This window comes from Acanthochromis polyacanthus, chromosome 4, assembly GCF_021347895.1.
Source record: "Acanthochromis polyacanthus isolate Apoly-LR-REF ecotype Palm Island chromosome 4, KAUST_Apoly_ChrSc, whole genome shotgun sequence".
Lineage (NCBI taxonomy): Eukaryota > Metazoa > Chordata > Actinopteri > Pomacentridae > Acanthochromis > Acanthochromis polyacanthus.
The window spans coordinates 22,030,230-22,050,418 of NC_067116.1; the positions used below are offsets into that span (position 1 = coordinate 22,030,230).

Sequence of the window (20,189 nt, forward strand, 5' to 3'; positions counted from 1 at the left end):
GTTACCTTCTGAATTTTGACATTTGCCATTTCTTAAGTATCTGTCAGTGTTCTTAATTCAGTATTTGTGGTCCCATAAGGCTTCAGCTTCTGTTTCTTGGCTTTTAGAGTCATCAGAATAACGTCAGCATGCCACTTAATCTGTTGTTCTACTTATCTTGATGGCACCTACCTGTCATTCAAATTATGTATAAATTTGCGCTCTAATGCAGCCTCAAAACTTTACCCCTGAGGGAATACTATTGACTACAGGGATCAAGAGGTCATTGCAATAAAAACTAAAAAAAAAACAAAAACAAAACAAAACCCTAAACTCTGACACTCATCACCGTGAGTGAAGCATTTTACTGATGAAAGATAACAGTTGCGGGGCTAAAATGTGTTTATTTAACCTCCTTTTATTTCAATCTAATGTAATAGGGCAAGACTATATCTGAAAACTGGAGGTCCTTTTTATTTATTTGTTGTTGTTTTTTAACTAAAATGTGCTCAGACTTTAGAAGGTCAGATTATGAAGGAGTCCTGAATCACCGTCTGTGTCCTGCTGGGCTCTCTGACCTTTACTGGCTCCACCAATTAGCTTTTTAAAAGGCTCCTAATGAGAACAGCTCGTTCTCTAACTTCAACACAATGAAGGCCATTAACCTACCTACTGTACACACACACATTTCCTGCTTTCATAACCCGTATGTCCAACTAACTGCCTGTGACATAAATGATACGTAAAAACTGAGCTCAATAACACCTTTCCTTGTTGGTTACATGAGAAGCAATAGAAAATATCTCCAGTTTTACGTGCCTTTACACAGACACATTTGTGACAATCCTTGAAAATTGCCATCCACACTTTAAGACGCATATGAAAGTAACAGACGTTTTCCTTTACACGCTCAGCTTTTCCTAAATTCCAGACATAAAATGGCAGTCCTCAACATGCACGCACATAATCACACACACACCGCATTCATTTATCAACACCAACACACTGGAGAGCACAAAGCCACACTGCAAGCCAGTGCCTGTTTCAAGCTCCATTAGGGTGTTTGTGTGGGTGGAGGAGGGTGAAGCTCGGTAAGACAGACGCTCAGTAAACCTTATTAAGGAGGAGAGTAATGTGGTTGCAGCTGAATTAGCAGCCAACAGCAGCAGAGCATCTGTGTGCTGAATGAAGCATGAAGATCGGATGGCTTTGATTTACAGTCGAGACCTGGAACCAGACCGTCAAAAGAAGACTGCTTTTGTTTCACGAGCTTCTGGTTTGTCGTGTAGATGAGGGACGCTATCGATAAATTACATGGTTGTCTCCACATTTTTATAATTACATCTATATATTGAACATTCAGTTGATGCCTGATGTTGCCATTTTAAAACTAGACAGAATAAACCCACAGACAATCAGATGTTGACTGTGCAACCTTAAATTTGACCACCTGAGGATAGTGGTGAAAGGTAGCTAAGGACATTTACTCAAATAATGTGCTGTTGTACACATTTCAAATCTTTGTACTGTAGCATGCAGTTTGATACAAGTAAGTAGCATCTGAAAGCAGTTAAGACGTATAAAATGCATCGAGAACTGTACAAATTAGTAATGGACGCAACAAGTTTAGCAGAATTTCTTTTTGTTATGATCTTGTGGCTCTTTGGAAAGACAATATATTGAGAACTACTGGTTGAAAATAGATATCTGTTTAAAGTTTGGTAGTTCAGCAGTAAAATCTCCATCTAAACCAACTACGATATACACTACTGTTCAAAGTGTTTCCATGAAAACTCACACTTTTATTCATGTGCTCGCATAATTTCATGAGAGTTTTCTAACCATCAATTAGCCTTTCAACACCATTAGCTAACACAATGTAGCATTAGAACACAGGAGTGATGGTTGCTGGAAATGTTCCTTTGTACCCCTATGGAGATATTCCATTAAAAATCAGTAATTTCCAGATAGAATAGTCATCTACTACTTTAATTATGTCTAGACTGTATTTCTGATTCATGTTATTTTCATTAAAAAACTGATTTTCTTTCAAAAAAATAAGGACATTTCTAAGTGAAAGTGAAGTCAAAATTCTTAATTGCCTTTTTAATTTTTCATGCAGTTGGAGAAAATGTGGAGAGAAACTTGGTTCTTCTACTAATCTCTCAGGCATCTGGTTCTGTTACTTTTACACACAGATGAGCAGAACCAGTACGCAGGGTGAAGCTTTTTATGTCCCACTTTTAGGTTTCCCTGCTCCTAGTGGTAACTCAGAATGAACTGTACTTACTAGAAGTGCATGTATGAGAATTTACCTTGTGTATTTGTGCATGTTGATATTAGAAATGGTGAAATCAGACAACCCACATTTTTAAAAAAAAGCATGATGTATTGGGACCATTCAGGCTTATTAAAGACAGGCAGTGCAATCAACTACATACATCCAGCATCCATACATCTCTACACTGCTGATCCTTAGATAGGCTCTCTAGTTCAAGTGGCATTCTTTGGCTCCATAAACGTAGTCGTGCCTTCAAGTATATTCACCTTTTGCGCATTAAGATAAGTTTATTCTTCTGGAATTGCACTGTCTGTGGCTCTAGTTGGTAATATTCAGTATTATCAGCAGGTAATGTAGCGGTAGTGGTTGTATAAGCTATTCATGTTAAATTAATCTTTTTCTAGAATATGCCTCTATTCATAAGGTAGAACATCTCTCTACCTCTCTGACTCTCAGCCCCGACCTCTGCCAGTGGGACTGAGAATTTATGGCTTTGTGAAATAATGGAGGCCTTGAAGAGACCCTGGGGGAAAGGTAGAGCTGCTCGTCGGAGGAACAGGGTGAAGAAAAGATAGATGGATGAAGGTTCATGGTGCGATGTATTTCTTTTTCCCTCCCTTGATGCCACCATGTATGACTGCATATTCGGTTTAAATGTTGTGGGGTCTCAGCTCGCAGAACTGGTCCTCAGGAGGTTCATTCTGGCCAACTAGAGCATTGACCCTCCTAAGAAAGAAATCTAAATGGTCATGTAACAACAGCAGAACAGCAACTCATTAGAGGAGCATGTCATCAGTATAGTTAAATTTAAGAAATCTTAAATAACGGCAGCATCACTTCTAACAAAAATCAAGAAACAGACATGTAGAAGCAGTAAACTAGACTTTGATAAGCTAAATCGGTTTGCACAAAACGCCTTAAGTTAGGATTAAGTTCAGGTTTCCTTGAAATACAGGTGGTTGCACAAAACACCCTGAAGTCTTCTCCTTAAAGGGAAACTTCGTTTTTTTTCAACCTGGGGTCTGTTTCCATATGTAATTTCATACATGTGAGTGATGGAGAAATGAATTTTTGACATAGCTCCAGTATTTAGCCAGGCAGGCAGCTTAGCAGCTCTGTAAATTAAAAAAAAAGAATGCTGGAGAACACTGCTAATCAAAAACAATTTTCAAATTATCTTCAGAGTGAGTTTGTTGTGAGCAAAAACATCTTGGTGTATATTATTTTGATACCAACTAATTACACACAATCTGCAGTCTGTTCTTATTCACATACTCTTATATTCAGCATGGTAGACAAACACGGGCTAGTGGCTGACATGAAAATACTAGAAAGTGTAAAGAACACCAATCTTTCCACACTCCTATTTTTCATTATCAAGTGGGTACAGGTCTCCTAAATCACCTGCTCCACTTCCTGCTGCGCTCCACCTGGATGCAGATGTGGCCAGTGTATTGTTTGCCAGCATCAGCCAGCTGCAGCTGAGCTCCAGGCTCAGTTATTATGCGATGGCACACACTGACAGTTCCATTAAACCGTATTTATGGCAGCCACAAATAATTGATATGCAGATATGCCAGACTGTTCGCAGAATTGTCTTTGGTCCAGCAGTGCAATGCATCAACCTGCCATGCTCAGTGACAACAGAGACAACGTGCACCATCACCGGGTATTGTTTGTCCCCACAGACCTCCCTCCCCCTCTCTCTGTGGCTCTTCCTGCCTTTTCTCCTTCGTCGGCATCTTCTTCTTACCTCCTCCTACTCCTCATTTCTGTCTCATTGCTATCCTCCCGTATTTAAACAAACATGTATTCTGTAAAGGCTAAGAAAACGGGGCATTTAATCAGCTGAGGTAGAAACATGCGCTATATGTATACATGCTTGTGTAGGGACTGTTTGCCCTCCAGCAAGTGCTCTGCATCTGTAGTTAAAGCCCTCTCTGCTCATTCTACAGTCAGTCCCTTTGGTGCGTTAGACAGGATTTGTAAAACAAAAGACTGCCAGCTATACAACATATCTGGGATGAACAGGCTCCAAAACCATTCATATAGACGACATCAGAAGACCAGCAGTGCTTGGTGTTACACAGCTGCAGAGCTGTAACTTTCAACAACCTTCAGTGTTACATAAAACTACAATTTGTAACTTTTTCAGCCACAGACAGTTTGCTGGAGAAGAACTGTGAAGCTCTAAAGTGCAAACAAGGAAAAACAAAAGTGTCAGACTAATGACAATGGATGAACCTGCAAGTCTTAGATCACCTGAAGGGCTGGAGCCTTATAAGCGTAAGCTTCTTCCATCCCCTTTTCAAATCACAGGAATGTAAATTTGTACTTATATATATATATATATATATATATTATTATTATTATTATTATTATTATTATTATTTGTTGTAAAAAGTATGAACTATGTCATTGTACCCCAATACTGATTTGAAATAAAAAAATAAAAAAATAAAAATTGACATTTGACCTTAACGACATTTTTGAATGTTAATTTATTTTACTCTGCAACATCCACCCATGACTTTTACAGTATGGCTACACTTAAGGTAAAGTAGTGCCTACGTCATATATGTGGTTAGTAAGAGTTGGGCAACTCAGACTAATTAAATACAGCTGTGAGAGTCAAGCAGTTCAGCAGGGCACAGTCACCATGGTAACTTGATCTGTTCATGTTAAGAACATTGTCGTAAGCACTGATGGCAGGTTTTATGTATAAAGATTGCAAGTGATGTGAGGTCCCATTCTGTTTTGCCCATTTTCTGGCTTCAGATAAGGTGATGGATGTTGATTTCAAAATCTGAAGGTGAACAGGGACTGGATCTCTGCCAGTGTTAAACAATCGAGTTGCCATCACCATTTGTCATGTCTCTTCTGTCAAGGGATCTTCCAAAATATCACCTGACACAAGAATCACTTGTTAAGGGAAACGCATCAACACTGATGAAACCTTAACTGTTTTTTGCTAAGTGCAGCATCCCAGTGGTCTTTTTTTTTTTTTCGTATTTTGAGGAAGACATCTTCAGTCTATTTACTCCCTGTCAAAAGTTTTGAGACAGGTTCTAATTTATTTGAATGAGAAAGTGTCTCAAAACTTTTGACAAGGAGTGTACTAAATTTGGTGTCAACGCATCGAAGTGTTGCTGGGATATGCCCGGACATACTGTTTGGCAGTTTTGCCTATAGATCTGAAAAGCTGTAATTGAGAAATTGTTTATAATAATGAAGTCCATCTACACCAATTGTCAGTATTTGTCTACAGATGATTTGTTTCAGATTTGGTAAATATGTAACAACAATGGCCCCTGATTTATTTTTAATTTTTGTTTTTTTATTGCAACACAGTGTCTTCATAAATTCAGTCAATATGACATGATAGTTTGTTTGGCTGTTCCTGACATGCTGACAACAACCACTTTTATAAGGTGAATGCTTCAAATGGTATTAGGAAAAATGCATTTCTGCTTATTGCAATACCCTCTACTGATTGATGTGGCACATTTTGTTTTTTTGGACAACCTGTGAAACGGGTACAAAGCTTGTATGAATTTGGTGTCAACACATGAGATGTTATCTCACTTCCAGTTTGTCGGATTGACCATCAATTTTGATTGGTTGAAAGTGACAAAGAGCCCCAAAAGTCTTACATCCATCTGATAGCTTTTGTGAGGAAGATTGGGGAAAAAAAGAAGTTACCTGTGAACATTTTTTGACTTTTCAATAGGTTCCAATGCAGTAGTCACATCAGTTATGGCAAGTCGACATATCTCGACTTGGAGACTGTCACACTCTTACCAGACACACGAATTATTCATTTAAGGCAAACACAGTAGGGATAAAACAGAATATAAAGTCAAGAGGTGCAACAGATCTTTGCCTGTTGGATCCCGTGGACACGATTTAGTTTAGATTAATCAAAACGTTGATGAAGTATGACTTCACTCAATGTTTTGCACTTTGCCACCAATTTCAATTGACTGTGATGGAAAAATGCATTTGAATGTCAAAAATTCTTAATATAACTTATGTAAGGCTGGGCATTAGGTTAATCTGTCCCAATTTTGGGAAGATTTGGAAAATAATTTGGTATTCCTGACATTCAACGTGACTGAAATTTACATCATCAGGCTTTAATTCAGGTTGACAGAATGCATCAAACAGTATGTTGTTTTTGAAAATTGGGCCTATAATTCAACAGTAACCTGCATAAACACGCCTCTGATTTTAACCCCATGGTGACATCGGAATGTTTGAGGCACAGACATGAAATTTTGTGAATAGAATCAAAGGACTGTCAATAGGTGGAAGTTGTAGAAGGTCAACATTTATTATCAGCGGTGGAGCTCAAATTCAGGAACTCTGCTGAAAGTGGGATTCCCTCCAGTTTTCTTTACACAGTGGGAAAAACTCAAAAGTTGTGCTTTGTCACTAATTTTGTCTATCCAAAAACTTGACAGTGCATTAAATGCATCATTGCTTTTACTTGATGATTTATTTCTGTAGACTTCATCAAACTGACCAGTTTGAGTCAGATGGGATCAGAATCACAACATCCAGCTAAAGGAGTTTCTGAGGTTGTTCATGACTGAGGACAGGATGAGAGGCAGGTTTGTGTTGCTTTGTGTGTTTGGAAAAAATTCACTCAGTAGAAAAGTATTTCTTGACAAATTACTTTGTCTCACTGTTAGTTCCTGACGGCGCTAGTTTTCCAGTGACGGATCAAGCACAGCATACTCAAATCATTTATTGTGGTTTCTTTGTTGCGTATCTGCACTTGAGTTAGCAAAGACAGATATTGATGTTAACTGGCTGTGTGTAATCGATCTGAAACCAATCTCTTTCTCGAAGCTGAGTATTTAGAGAAAGCAGTGTTGAATGAAGAGCAGACAGAGCAGCAGGTCACCTGATGAATGGTTTTACTTGCAGCCAACAGCGTAATGCTTAGTCATGATTTATCATCAACTCACAAGCCCTTCCTGTTCTTCTCACCTCCTTTCTCCTTGTCATCTCTACTCCTCTGTCCTCAGCTCATCTCTGCTTTTCTTTCTGCCCTGCTCTCCTCTTTTTTCTCACCCTTTCTGTCCTCTTCATTTGCTTCTCTTCTGCCTTTTTCTCTTGTTTTTGTTTACACTCTGCATTTTATCACTTCTCCTCTTCCTGGTTTGTCATTGCAGGTACAGAGGAAATTAAAATGTCACCAGAAATCACTGTTCTATTTTAAAGTGACATTTACCAACTGATAATTAAAGCACTGTATGCAATGCAAACATGATACAAAACAACACTGTTTTCAAGGTGCCCAGTCTGAAACTTCCCAACAAAGCTCAGTATAAAAGAGGAAACACAGGGTATGTCCTGCTGGTGAAGTGCATTGTGAAATGGTCAATAGTGCCTGTTTACATCTTCACTGGGGAAATGATAGGGAGGGCAGTGCATAGTGAACTGAGGTTTCAAAATTAGGAGAAATTCAGGAAAATGGTTTTAAATAATTTATGTAAAAGTAGCTTGGATCCCTGAAGTCATTCAGAATACACAAAGAGTAGCAACGAAAAGTATGAGAGCCCTTGATATTCAATGTTTGTGTTGTTTTTTTATTTTAATTGATGTTTATATATGATTTTTTTTACCCAAGTCAAAAGTACAGGTCAACACAATGCGTTTGAGCTAATATCACACAAGCAAGTATAAGCTGGTTAAACCTCCATACCAATAACCTTGAATATCACCAATCACCTTGAACAAGCCAACTTGGTAGTTGAGGATCAGAGAACAATGTTCAGGAGTAACTCTGGAATTTTCTTTCCAATAGAACTGCTTCAGAGCAGATTTTCTCTTGTAGATTTGGGAATTCACATTGAATCCAAGCTGTCCAAGCCAAATGGCAGCAAGTCGGACTCAAATTCTCCACTGTACTTCATTCTTGGAATTATATTTTCATGTTAGTATGCAGTGCCAGTACAAACTGTAGTTCTTCCCGAACAGACTATGCAGAACGCTGCAAACCCATTGGTTTGTGGACTACCGTCTTGAAACATTGAGTCAGATGCTTAGGCCATCGTCATCTTGGTTTTTGGAAACCAAACATCATGATTGACCTGCTAGATCTCACAGAGACCTGAATGCACATTCATTGCTTTGTCATCTGTTTTATACTAAATGGAACCTTATTTTACAAAATGACCATCATGCTCTGTATTGAATTAGACTTACAACTACTGATTGAAGCTTTGGTTTATAGAAATACAAAAAAGCTAGAGAGTTTTTTCCAACCATAGCAAAATGATAATGAGGTGTAGTCAGGCTTTTATGTGACTGTTTTCTCATAGACTTCTATGCAATTTGACTTTTTTGGGAACCACAGTTGTCGCCCTCTACTGGCTATATGAAGGAATGCACGTTTAAGGCAGTTCCTCAGTGGCTTCATTTGTCAGACCCACAGTCTATCTTCCAAACAATTTAACCCCAGTTACTTAGTTTAGTACTCGGTGCAAGATTGATTGTAATCAACTGCTTGTCAACACAAAAAATACACTCAACAAAAATATAAACGCAACACTTTTGTTTTTGCTCCCATTTTTTATGAGATGAACTCAAAGATCTAAAACTTTCTCCACATAAATCTGTGATAGTGAGCACTTCTCCTTTGCTGAGATAATCCATCCCACCTCACAGGTGTGCCATATCAAGATGCTGAATAGACACCATGATTAGTGCACAGGTGTGCCTTAGACTGCCCACAATAAAAGGCCACTCTGAAAGATGCCTCATGCAGTGCAACACATCTGCTTCTCATAGAGTTGATCAGGTTGCCGATTGTGGCCTGTGGAATGTTGGTCCACTCCTCTTCAATGGCTCTGCGAAGTTGCAGGATATTGGCGGAAACTGGTACACGCTGTCGTATACGCCGATCCAGAGCATCCCAAACATGCTCAATGGGTGACATGTCCGGTGAATATGCTGGCCATGCAAGAACTGGAACGTTTTCAGCTTTCAAGAATTGTGTACAGATCCTTGCAACATGGGGCCGTGCATTGTCCTGCTGCAACATGAGGTGATGTTCTTGGATGTATGGCACAACAATGGGCCTCAGGATCTCATCACGGTATCTCTGTGCATTCAAAATGCCATCAATAAAATGCACGTGTTCTTCGTCCATAACAGACGCCTGCCCATACCATAACCCCACCGCCACCATGGGCCACTCCATCCACAACATTGACATCAGAAAACCGCTCACCCACACGGCGCCACACACGCTGTCTGCCACCTGCCCTGAACAGTGTAAACCGGGATTCATCCGTAAAGAGAACACTTCTCCAACGTGCCAGACGCCATCCAATGTGAGCATTTACCCACTCAAGTCGGCTACGACGACGAACTGGAGTCAGGTCGAGACCCCGATGAGGACGACGAGCATGCAGATGAGCTTCCCTGAGTCGGTTTCTGACAATTTGTGCAGAAATTCTTTGGTTATGCAAACTGATTGTTTCAGCAGCTGTCTGAGTGGCTGGTCTCAGACCATCTTGGAGGTGAACATGCTGGATGTGGAGGTCCTGGGCTGGTGTGGTTACACGTGGTCTGCGGTTGTGAGGCTGGTTGGATGTACTGCCAAATTCTCTGAAATGCCTTTGGAGACGGCTTATGGTAGAGAAATGAACATTCAATACACCAGCAACAGCTCTGGTTGACATTCCTGCTGTCAGCATGCCAATTGCACGCTCCCTCAAATCTTGCCACATCTGTGGCATTGTGCTGTGATAAAACTGCACCTTTCAGAGTGTCCTTTTATTGTGGGCAGTCTAAGGCACACCTGTGCACTAATCATGGTGTCTAATCAGCATCTTGATATGGCACACCTGTGAGGTGGGATGGATTATCTCAGCAAAGGAGAAGTGCTCACTATCACAGATTTAGACAGATTTGTGAACAATATTTGAGAGAAATGGTGATATTGTGTATGTGGAAAAAATTTTACATCTTTGAGTTCATTACATAAAAAATGGGAGCAAAAACAAAAGTGTTGCGTTTATATTTTTGAGTGTAGCTAGAATGTAAAGAAAAGGGGATATTCTGAAATGCAACAAGCATCTGAAGAGATTTAAGTGATGTTTTTCTGTGTGGATGGGGGACTTCGAGAAAATAATCTTGAAAAACGTATTTGGATGGAAAACTTTGACATGGAAACCCATTTCTGATCACATTAGTGTAGCCGACCTAAGAGACAACAGTCTCTCTAAAATACTGGGGGATGGGGACACTGGGGATTGGCAAGTCCAGATAAGCATCAAGTCATAGCTGCCTCCCAGCGCAGGAAATAGCATTAGCTTTGTTGTCTCACACACACACACTCACACACAGTGACCTCTTCCTCCCCAGGTTGCCATAGAGATACTGTTTCCTCTTTACACACTCCCAAACAGCTGGCCATATGAAGGCTACTGTGTGTGCTTCTGTTATTCTTTATGATGTATGTTTATTTTATATGTCAGATGCACACAGAGTCAACAGCACTACTTTATACATTTTTTCAAGGCTCCATCTTTAATGTTATTGCATCATGCTTCAAGGCTACACCTCCCAGAACCCAGCAGTTAATCAAAAATTGTATTTTCTGTTAATGTTGTTTTTATAATCAGCCATTTTTTCTTTGTGTGTTCTTCAACCATGCTAAATGCATTTTTATGTGACTTTAAGCAGAGTATAAAATATGTCACTTCCTGCCCAGAAGAGGATTTCACATAGTCCTTCATGGATCAGCGTCTCCTGTTTCTCCTCATCTGTCTCCATATTGAACTAGACTGTGAGGACCAAACCTCAGGCTCGAACTCATCACTGTAATGGATAGGCTGTCTGGCTGACTGATGGAACAGGTGCAGCAGGCTCACGTTAAGCTCTGCTGGGACTCTTAAGGTAAATGGTTAAATCAGTCTCATTAATACTCATCACAGACTGTTAGCCTCATTCCTTATATGTTGTTAATCACCATGTCAAAGCGCCACTTCTACTCTCAAATGACTTTTTCAGCATTTTACACAGTGTTTTCTTATATTTATAACTAGTGTCGCCTGCCTCGTCTGGACGCTGTGATCTCTGACCTTTCTGCGCTTTCTTTGATTCACTACATCGAGCTTAAGCCAGTGGCAGTTTGACTCAAATGTAATACTGTAATACCGAGAGCGGTCCTGGAAACAAAGAGGGAAGGTCACTGCTGACTGATCCAGCAATCTGAGGCTCAGATCTAGTGTCTGCACCTCCCCCAGAGTCAATATCATCAGTTAAATCAAATACACCCCCAAAATACTGGCAATACCTCTGCTCCAGCTGGGTCTGTACTCTGGATGCTCTCCTTGTCTCATCCAGGTGAGCTGCATTTGTCGCTATATGAATTCATGTCTAGTGTGCGTTGAAACATGAGATCTAAGTTTTTTAAATCCTTTTTTTAGTCAATATATGAAACGTCAAAAAGAAAACTTGACTGGATTAAATTCACATAAGCATCTTTAATTTCTTAATCATAGTCGTTTCAACTTTTTTCTGGTAGTAGTGGTTGTGAATCACCTTGGTTATGGTTTATATGTTAATTAGTCACTGCTCTCAGCCAAGAAATACTTTGGCACGTAACACCCATAAAACCATAACTTATTGCTTTTGCATCTCAGTGCAGAATAGACCAACACCAGTATGTCATGTTAGTTGGGGCGATTAGAGCTGCTGGTAGAGGGAATCCTTTGTTTTTGGATCAAGTCAGAGTAACTGTTTATTCTTGTTTTCAGTTTTTGTGCTAAGCTCAGCATCTGCTCACTGATTTTTACCATAACAATGGAGTCTGCAGTTTGTTTATTTATTTTTTGGATTACTTCTGAGCTGTCTTGTCTTTATTGCAGAGGCTAGTTGAAGAAACGCAGGAAACATTGGAAGGAGAATGGTGGAAGAACATGCGCGAAATCCCGCCATGCGTTGGACCAGATTCATGTCCACTGCGTTGGTGACATCATTCCCTGTTCATGGGACCTCCACTTTATTTTGTACATTCCTGTTGTGCTGCCACAAGAGCACTGGACCTCTGATTGTCCTGTGGCTTCTTTGGGTCCTGTGGGTTTCAGTTTGGGGCCTCTGTGTAGATGCTCGGTGAGATTGGAATCTGGAAGTTTGGTGGTCAGTGCCTTGGGGTCTTTGTCGTGTTCCTCCAGCCATTTTTGAGCAGTTTTTGCAGTTTGACAGGGTGAGTTGTCCTGCTGGGAGACACCACCGCTTTTTGTAAAAAGTTGAAAAAGAGTGCTGTATTTATTCTGTGACAAATAACGTGCTCCACTCTGTTTCAGAAACTCTTGGAGCTGGTGGGACAACCAGAGTCTACTGTGCGCCACCAATGGAGTGGCTTGAGGTCAAATGAAGATTACCTTTTGAAACGGGGAGTCAGATAGTGTCTAATATTCACTTTCCCCTCCTTGATATTTCCAGCTGATTTAACATTTGTCCCCGTAATATTTCCACCATGAAAAGGTCCACTTATTTTCATCAACCCAATCTTTATCTGTATTTTGGGCAGCTAAGGGTAAAATCACTTTCTTCAGCAGTAAAGGCAGTTTTCTAGCTGGCTGAGCACGGATGAAGTACGGAGCTGTACAAACAGCCCTCCCTGCAGTTTTATCTCTGCTGTGGAACTGCAAACTATCATGACCAGGAGATGCTGTGTCAAGGAAGGTTTCCTACTCTTCTTTTCCAAGATGTCACAGTTCACAACCACAAACAGCATCTACTGTTCTGGATCAATCTGTTTAGTAAAATGTGGTTTTAAGTGATTCGGTGGTGTTTTGAAGCATTTTAGGATTTGTGGGTTTATTTCAGGCTATCGTTCAGATGGATGAGGCTTTACAAGTGAGGCTAGGGGTTAAGGGTGAAGAATCCATGCCACAATCAGACAAAGGGCCATAAGAGCAGATGAGCATTCAGAGATTTGCTCGACATAAGCCTCAGAATAGATGGCAGCTTTCTCTTATTTTTATTTGACAAAGAAAACTGGTACACTTATTTTAACTTGTAGCCAACTCTGGTCAGCATCATCATTATTTAAGCTGTGTAAGCTCTTTGCTTTCAACATCTGAATAAAAAATCGAACCATTTCATTATAATGGTTAAACATCCAACATTTAAAATAGTTTCAAGCATGAAGGCACTACCTTACTTGAGTAAAGAAAAAATTACTGCAGAGCTCGTAAATAACAAAAAAGGAAAAAAAGAAGAAGGTGCAGCACATCATGTCATCATCAGTGTAGACATCCACAAAAACAGAACCACTTTAATTAATTTGCTTTTGCAGCATCTCTTTCTGTAAAGTTCCTTTGCATCTATTTCACTGAGAGTGTTCCTGCATGTGGTGTTGTGTGAACCCCAAACTAGATTCCCTGACTTCCTCCACCCTCGTCGTCTTAGCTGGTTTTGTGATTCACTTGTATGAATGTAAGTATGGGATCTGTATCTCAATACAAATGTGCTCTGTTTAGTAAGCCAGGCCTTCCCTCTCTGTCGATATTTACACAGACTTGGTTGCAACACTAAGTTAATTAAGGAACCAGTGATTGAGGGCAAATCAATTACTGTAGCTCAGTGGTCTGTGTTTGGGGGTTTCACTGTAGCATTTTTCTACTGTGTGCCAGCCTACTTTACTGTAATCTGAACCAAGAGTAATACTCAAGTTATATTCGTAACTGGTAGTAGTTTATGTGCAATCAATAGCAGGGCCATCAGGGATTTGCGTTGTACTGCAGTTCTCCTTTAGATTGGCTCAAATGGTGTTTCCCATAGACTGTATAAAAAGGTAGATGTACGCTCTGTGATGTCTCCCAAAGATCTCCTGAACAGAGGTTTTGAAGCAGCACCCTTTTATTATGGATAACTTTAAGCCTTAATGCAACTTAAGCAACCGAATTGTATAATGGTGTGCCTTCGGTACAGTGGTCATGAATAGGTAAAGTAGCTGTAGAGACCAAAAACTGTTCTTTGTATCTAGCTGTAACATGTTTATTTCTGCTGTAAAGTTGGACATTTTAACATAGCGGTGTATGGGGATCAACTCGCTTTTTGCGCAGCCTCACGTGGCCATTTGAGGAACTTCAGTAGATTGCTGTGGTTACAATCAATGGCAATCACTATACTTTCTCTCTCTTCCATCACTTCCATGAATCAAATAGTGCAACATAATATTGGCCATTGGGACGAGTGAACGTTGGTGCAACTTGCTGCCGCTGCTCGCCAGTTATTTTTTAACTTTTAGAAACATTTTATAGTTTTATGACCAAATTGGACATTTTAATGTTTAATTTTATATGTAAAATGTCTTTGAATGTTTTGAAAAGCACTATACAAATAAAACATTTTTTGAGTGTTTCGCAAGCTGCAACACTGTCCCTTGTGATAGTTTTTGTAAAGTGTCATGGAAAATTTTCATCTTACAAACAGCTGTTGTTCTACAATGTCAAGCTAAACTCTGGTTCAAACTTTAGCTTGCTGCCATACATTCTGTGCATGAAATATATGCAGCAAGGGAACAGCCGATACAAGCTGAGCTTTGCATCTGTTAATGTCCCCATCAGTTGTTCATGGGAGACGTATTATTGTAATGCTCTGCCAACAATAACAATTCACTTCAGCCAGGACATATTGTTCCAACTAATATTTCCACATTACTTACAAATACATTTTAAATGTTATCTAGTGAATAACTATCATTGCAAACACTGGTTGGCAATTTTAAAAAAAAAGATTTCTTCCAGTATTAAGTAGAGAGGGTTATTTTTTTAAAAACAAAATTTAGTTATCAAGGTATTTTTTTTAAGTTACCTCCACTTCAGTTTACTTATTAATCAACAAACACAGAAATTTGAGTTTAAATGACACACAATATTAAGTTGAAGCAGTTGCCAGCATTATTAACTTAATCCATTAAAAGAGGTTTTAAACTTAAAGGGTTTATCTAAATCATTGTTTGTTTTTATCTTACACCAATGCATTAAAAGGGAAAAGTACCTTGAATTACTTTTTAGAGTGTAATTTTTTTTTTTTTTTTGCCTATTGGATTTCTGCATAAAACAGGCAAAATAAATGATAAAGGGTGTATGGGACTAAGAATAGTGACTTTGTGGTCAACATAATGTGTGACTTGTTTTTAAATCTCTTATGAGTACCACTATGATACATATACTGCAGTTCATTTGTTTGTTTTATTCTCTTATTTAGAATTTCTCAATATGCGATAGTACACAGTGACATTTTTACATTTTGTAGCAGTGATCTTTTAAATCGTTTGCATTGAGGTTTAACTGTATCTCATTATAGTCTTTTAGTGACACATTTTACTAGCAGTCAGTTAAAGTCAGTCACTCCGAATGACACATCTGTGGGATCTTTGCCACTACAACATACCTCTTGTGTTAATAATATGTCCTGTAGTAACTACCTCAGCTGTCCACTTATGTTTCTGGTATTCCTCTGACATGCAGGCCTTCCACATCACGTCTTCTCCAGGAGGTTGTGTGATGCGGGGCGGCTCCTCTCCTCCCTCCGCCTCCTCCCAGTCCGTCCAGCTGCGGACTCCGTCATTTCGCCTCCCCGTCCTTCACTTGTTGGATGTCTCCGTTTAAATTCCACTGATTTCAAGCTTCCTGGACGTTGTTTGTCCTCTTGGAGTCCTGCGAAGACCACCACTGTGCGTGAAGGTTAAAACCTTTTCACAGGTTAGATGTGCGTAAAAAGCGCTCATCCCGGAGCGTTATTTTCTCCTCGTCCTCACCTGTTTGCTCCTGCACCGTGACGATGCTCCGTTCCTCGGTGTCCTCCGATTGTGGCTGTCTCCGTAGCGGTCCATCTGACCTCTAGTGTGCCGGTTCCACAGCGATAGTGTTTGTTTCCCTGGCGGCGGTGTGCGCTCTGGACTCCGGCTCATCCTTGGAGAAGTTCCGCCGCAGTCCCATGCACAGCTGCTCTCTGCTCTCCTGCTGCTGCGATAAGGATGCTGGTGGCTTTTCATGGTCAGACTCCACAGGATTAGCCTGAGATGAACTCACGGACCATGTAACTAGATCAGGTATGTGCACTGATGAAAGGGGGAGAGATGAGGTAAGGTTTTCCATTTATAATCTCCCAGAAAAATAACATTCCTCAGACAGTAGATTCAAACATCAGAGGATGTGGTTATGTTTGGTGTGAAGAAGTGGCCCCTGTTCAATTACTGTGGCGAAAATGTCACATTGTCCAGCAAAGATTGCTGTGACTGCAGCTGTCTTTTTTGCTTTTGTTGCAACGTGGAATATGTCTTTAATGTGGAGGAGATGAAGTGACAGTGGAGCAGCTCAGCAGGAGCTGGAGTCTTGTGGTTTTGCCATTTTGCTGCTGCTGTGATCTTCTACTGGCATTTCATGGGAAAAGGGCTGCATTGTTTCTAAGGGAAAGGGTGAAGTGTAGTTTCAGACAGTGACTGCAACATGAGGACTTATGGTTAGGGGCTGTGTACCCACATGAGTCACTTGTATTTAAAAAGACATTTTGAACAGAAAGAGAGCAAGAAGTGAAGGTACTGAGTGTCAGTGTCTCGAGCAGAGCAGCCACACTGCTGGGTGACAGGTTCAATTCACTGTGTTTATTTAATGCTGAATAGCTCTTGATAACATGACATGATTTGGCGGATGCCTGCTATTGCCTTAGGTGTGTAAAGACAGAACAATAATTTAAGTAAATACTGTAACCAGACAGTTTCCACAAGCACTAAAGTTCATGCAAACACTGTAAAAATGCTGTACTTTCGGACAGGAAGAAGATACGTTTTCAGGTTTAAATGGCAGGTGATATATTATCACAGCACAGAATAGCAATATGTATCACTCCACTGCTGCACTATCCCAGACTTTCAACTACAATTGTGTTGCTGTTGTATCATGCAAATATTTTAGACTTCTCTTTTTACTTATCTATTTGAGGGGCCCTATTTACAGATACAGTCATTACTCTCCAGCCAACAATGAAGAAATATTTAGTTTTTTTCTCTCTAAGCTTGGCTTTACTTTTTGGTAATCACATTATATAATTGGATTAAAGAACCCCTTAGTTGAAAATCAAGTTATTGACATTGTTAACCTGTAAATGTGGTGTTTTTTATATGCTGGGAGACAAGAGTGAAGTAAGTAGTCCACTCCATGGCTGAACTTTTCCACCTTAAAACTGTAGTGTATCAGTGACAGTCTCAAAAACTTGGATTCAGACTTCCAGAGTTTCATACATAACAAATCTGAGGAATCAATCCTGGGACTGTCTGTATCATTATTTTTCAGAATCGGTGTCCAGTTTGAAAATGTGCATCCGAAGTGCCCTTGTGTATTGTAGAATAGTTTTACAGTGTTTGACCAGAATTGTAGATGAGCTGGTGTGCTAAATTATTTTCATGAAATAAACCCTTATATGTATTATAATGTATTTTTAATCCGTGGAGACAAGTTTTTAAAGGTTAAGTTAATGACTGGAGAGGAATTTTAAAACCTCACATGGTCAAAACCTCTCTAAATGATGCCAAATGCACTTCAGTTAGAAGTTGTATGGGATGGTGTCGCTGCATGTCTTGTCTTTGCATCGAAATCAGTGAGTAAAATGTAAAGTAAGAATTGTCATGAAAGGAACTTTTCTCTCCAGGCTTGTAGGACCGAGTGGTTTGAATAGAATGTGCTTTATTGTCATTATACAGTGTACAACGAAATTGCTATCACATACTGATAGGGGAAGCTGCCATGCAATGCGCTAACCACGGCTCATCAGGAGCAGTTAGGGGTTCGGCGTCTTGCTCAGGGACACCTCGACATAGTGCTTTCCCCATGGGCGGATATGCAACACAGAAACAAAAACCTTCACCTCCAAGTTCAATCTTTTTTCATTTTGTGCACGAGGCAGCTAAAGCATGGCCTGTGAAGTGCATTGATCTCCCACGTCAACACCCAGCAGAAGGTGCCATACTACTGTGACCCATTTCTCACAGTGGAAAATATAGCTTGACTAAATAACTGTAGAGCAGCCTCTTCCTATCCTCCTGTCTCCACAACACACTCACTCTCACACACTTCTTGATTTCTCCACATCCAGTGGCTGTGATACAACAGGAAGTGGGCTGATTTCCCCAAGGAGTCTGCACTCAGGCTGTCACGGCTAACACAGCAGCAACAGACAAAATGTATTTAATACACTGGTTGTATAATGGTGTGCTGTGCCGACAGTTCAAAACACTGTGGGAAATTACAACTCCGCTGATAGCAACATTTGGTTTGTCAACACCAAGTTGTTCTGTATCTGCCTCTCTGGCTGGGGAACTAAATGTTTGATCAACCTCAGTTGATTTGGGGAACAGTTTGTCTACACAGCCTCATTAGCTAATCATCACAGATTTTCTTTGACACTGTTTGACGCTAAATCACATAAGTTTGTGAATTACGTGTTTTTGCTTCAGTTAAAGGACCACTGAAGCCTTGATTGAGCTCCAAAAAGATTTTTAAAACCTGTTGGACAACCTGACGGCCTGTTGTTGTGGTTTCAAGAAACTATGATCCTGCACTACTAGAGACATTGGTGATTATTGGTTTATTGATTGTTGTTAATAATGTAACAGATTAAGAATATATTCACCAATACAGCAAAAATTGAGGGACATGTATGTTAGAAAGTGCATTTTAGATTAGCTGCAGTACCTGGTTGCGCCACCAGATGGAGCTCTTTAATGATAGAGTGCCTGTATATCAGAGTGATGACAACTGGGGATTTGACGCCATTTTGTTTCCATTCACTGTGCCACGCACTAATGCACCTGTGACTGTGTGTGTACTCGCGTAGTGTGCGCTACGTGTTTTATTTGGATTTTTACATTCTAAGCTTTCCAGTCATCGTTCAAAAGTAAAAAAGGATGATTGCTTATCAATAATAATGATTTTTTTTTTTTTACAATTTAGAGGACACAGGAACTCTACTGGAGCCTATCCCAAATATGGGACACGCAGCGCGTGGTGCACATTCACGAAAACTAGCTATTTGTGGATTGTTTACTGATTTAAAGACATGTTTTGGACAAAATATTTTACTGGCTTGTTTTGTCTGGATGTCCAAGGTTGGATTATGGCCATTTTTTGTGGAATATTTTCATCTGTGACTAGTTATGAGCCTTCAAAGGTGAGTTGTGCCGTTTACGTTATTTGTTGTTTGTTGGACAAATGTGTTTATATTACCCGCTGTGGTAATCACATATGAAAGTGGTTTATACCGGCGGATTCATGAGAATCTAAGCTTTCCATGGGTGTATAATGTTTCTATCATCGAGTTTGGAGCTTCTGTCAATTTAGCAAAATACGTTTGCACATCTCAAGACGGCCCCGCTGAAGTTTAACGGGGTACCCAACAGTCACCAGTAACACATCTCCATGCATGAATATGGTCAAAGTCAAAATAACCACAACTGCCTAAAATCACATCAAACTTTTCTATCTGTCATTCACCCATACATCATAACATGAAAGTACATACATGGGACTAACCTGGCACAAAAATGATGATGAAGTCGGTTTCCATCCCACTCTACGAACTTTATTTTCTCACAGTTTCCTTCTTTCAGGATCACTGGGAAACCTAAACATGTGGAATCCCTTCTCTGACCGATTTGTGCACCCAAAAGCACTACAGCCCGTCATTTTTCAGGGAATTTAGAAAGTATTGGAAGACCTGGAATTACTCTCTGCGGTGTAAACAACGTTAACAGGAAAACCCGGTGTTCATGAATAGGAAACAAAATGGCGCCCATAGATCACGTGACCAAAATTTTTTGGACCCGTCATGTCACCACTCTGATATACAGGCACTCTATTTAATGAGATGCAGTCTTGCATCTTTGTGTTTAACACTA

At 40.0% G+C, this 20,189-nt stretch overlaps 1 protein-coding gene and 1 long non-coding RNA gene across 3 annotated transcripts in view; one reads left to right on the forward strand and one right to left on the reverse strand.

Moving 5' to 3' along the window:
• Positions 1-15,467: 15,467 nt before the first annotated feature.
• On the reverse strand, positions 15,468-16,203 carry LOC127533694 (uncharacterized). The gene is made up of 2 exons (XR_007941453.1): positions 16,056-16,203; positions 15,468-15,954 (listed from the first exon to the last, which is right to left on the reverse strand). It is a non-coding gene; the product is annotated as an uncharacterized LOC127533694 (long non-coding RNA).
• fam163ab (family with sequence similarity 163 member Ab) overlaps positions 15,803-20,189 on the forward strand; it is a 32,998-nt gene continuing 28,611 nt past the window's right edge. Inside the window, exon 1 of one of the 2 annotated variants that reach the window (XM_022219149.2) lies at positions 15,803-16,349. The gene's annotated coding sequence lies outside the window, so the exon portion shown is untranslated. The remainder of the gene's footprint in view (positions 16,350-20,189) is intronic. The other variant, XM_022219135.2, reaches the window with a different exon arrangement.